The sequence below is a fragment of the Pinus tabuliformis genome, chromosome 1_1, assembly GCF_031772625.1.
Source record: "Pinus tabuliformis cultivar Carrire ecotype Pingquan chromosome 1_1, CPIR1, whole genome shotgun sequence".
Taxonomy (NCBI): Eukaryota; Viridiplantae; Streptophyta; class Pinopsida; order Pinales; family Pinaceae; genus Pinus; species Pinus tabuliformis.
This window is the reverse complement of record NC_142297.1, coordinates 727,872,655-727,875,018: the sequence shown is the minus strand read 5'-3', so window position 1 is coordinate 727,875,018 and position 2,364 is coordinate 727,872,655. Positions and strand designations below refer to the sequence as shown.

The 2,364-nt window shown below is 39.6% G+C and overlaps 1 long non-coding RNA gene across 1 annotated transcript; it reads right to left on the bottom strand.

Moving 5' to 3' along the window:
• Window positions 1-201: 201 nt before the first annotated feature.
• On the bottom strand, window positions 202-2,058 carry LOC149215983 (uncharacterized). The gene is made up of 2 exons (XR_016250512.1): window positions 1,958-2,058; window positions 202-1,812 (listed from the first exon to the last, which is right to left on the bottom strand). It is a non-coding gene; the product is annotated as an uncharacterized LOC149215983 (long non-coding RNA).
• Window positions 2,059-2,364: the final 306 nt, after the last annotated feature.

Sequence of the window (2,364 nt, the reverse complement as noted above, 5' to 3'; positions counted from 1 at the left end):
AACGCTGCTACCAAACACCATGTCTCCAGATGAGCTGTAGGCTGTATTGATGTACAGGTGTCTCTCTTCTAACATTCCCGGTCAAACTGTTTATTCTACATCGAAAACATCACCTACAGCAGTTTCGTAGCGCGCTACGAAACTGCTGTGTGATTTAAAAAAAAACACAGTCTTCCTCTCATAGCTAAATGATTGCCAGTGTGTAGCTTCAACATCAGCAAGGTCCGAACACTGACCATCCTTCTCATGTAACTGTCCTGTTGTTTCAATACCTGCTTCCTTATGTGTTGAATTGAACTCTGAATCAAACTCATGTTTGGCTCTGCCATCTGAAATTGTTTCCATTTCTGATTCCTTAAGTGCACAAAACAATGGCACATTCTATAATCTGAATCGAGCACATCAGCTTTAAGTGGGAATCCTTATTCTTACAGAACCCATTTTCCAAAGATCACTAAACAAAGCATAAATGTGCCTCTGCAAGATGTGCTCATAGTCTTTAACAAACACTATTGATATGGAATACATTCCAGATCAATTAGGTTATAACACCTTACAAAACCTTTACAAGGCTACCCGCTGTATAATTTAAAGTCTTGCAACAAACATAGAAAGCAAAACCTTCAACACCAGGAAACTGAAGATATTAATGGACCGAAAACATTCAAGTCTCTTTCCTGTGCAACCACCCCTGCATTTCAGTAAACAGAATATTACAGATAAAACCCCCTGCATTTCCAATGTTCATCTATGCAGCTTCATTTGCATGTATCACTGTGTTCCTTTAAGTGCTGGTGTTCAAATGACCTTAATTCTGATGTGGAATCTGCAAGTCCCTCCACCATGCCATCCTCAATAGGAAATTCCTCTGCATCTTTAGTTGATTCACATGACATTACATCATTATCTGTTGCTAATGCCAAATTAAATTGGGAGTCAACAAAGTCTTTATCATTACCACATGCATATATCTTTTGTTCTGGTTCAAGAAACCAGCACCATCATAGCGCACCACCTCCATAAAGAAAGTGACTCCCAAGAGACTCTGCTTTCCCAAGCTTTCAAGATATTAGCCTATCATTTGTTGATTATAAATCTGCTTCTCTGTACTTTTCCTTGGTGATCACTTCTACTTTAAATGCTCATATATGATGCCCATAAGTGTCACCACAATCTTGACCCATGCGATAGAGATGTTCATCATACACAACAGGCCTTCCAGCATTCCCTGCACCTAAGCTTTTATCAAAATTATACACAGGATTGCCCTTATGTTGTTTCGATGGGCCAAGAGGTGAATTAGCATACCAGATTTCCAGCTCTCCATTTTATTTGCACCAAACCGACTGACATCTGATCCAAAAAGCCAGTAATTTTATTATAGTGAATCAAGAAAGTGTCTACAAGTAGCTTCTTAAGAAGCACCTTTCTAAGTCTCCACTCCAGAGGAAAATCCAATGCCCGGTAAAAACGAAGATTCCCTTTCTGACTACTCTCGGGCATCATGTATATATTGTTAAAGCATTCTTTGTCTCAAAGAACAGGTACAGAACATCTCCCTGAATATAGAGAAAAGGGTCTGCCACAAAATTGTTCGAGTGACTGCTATCAGAAGCTGATGCACATGTAAATACAGAATTAGCAACAGGCTAGGCTGAGCTTCTGTCATTCGAAATTCCTTCCTCCTAAATAGGATGCAGTGCAAATGGATTTCTTCCACGATAAACTCCGATAGACAATGATCCTTCTTTATCCTCTCTGGCTATCACATCCGGCGCATGTCTCCAAAACTGTATCTGAACAGACCTTAACCTGTGAAGAATTATATGCAGGAAAGCTTATCCCCAAAAACGATTTAGCCAACAATATTTAACCATAATGCAAAAATGGAAGAAACGTAGGTGCCAAAGAAATGAGTTGGGTTTCTCTATTTAACCGGGGAGAGCACGACCAACACCATAAAAACTGGATCTCTGTTAAGCATAAAACCCTGCGAACTTCGTGGACCAATAAAATACCCATCTGCGGTAATCCGTTCAATTCAAGAGAACTCCATCTGGGCTTTCACGATAACTTAATGGGTGTCAAAACATGTCTCACATATCCATAGAAAGTGCAACCTAAAAGGGAAATCGCACACCCTACTGCATTTAAGAAGGATATTGGATTGCGAAATATAAGCCATAATACCAAAATTTGCAACTGCCACCTTCATATTCCCTGCAACATTGAAAGTAACGGCGATTGTCGAGCAAATAACATAGAAGATCGAAAAGTTCAGACAAAAAGCAGCTATGCCAGAGCCAAATATTATAACATGGGTTATTTGATGACTGAGTTTTGGATTCTGGTAGTCGATCTCTA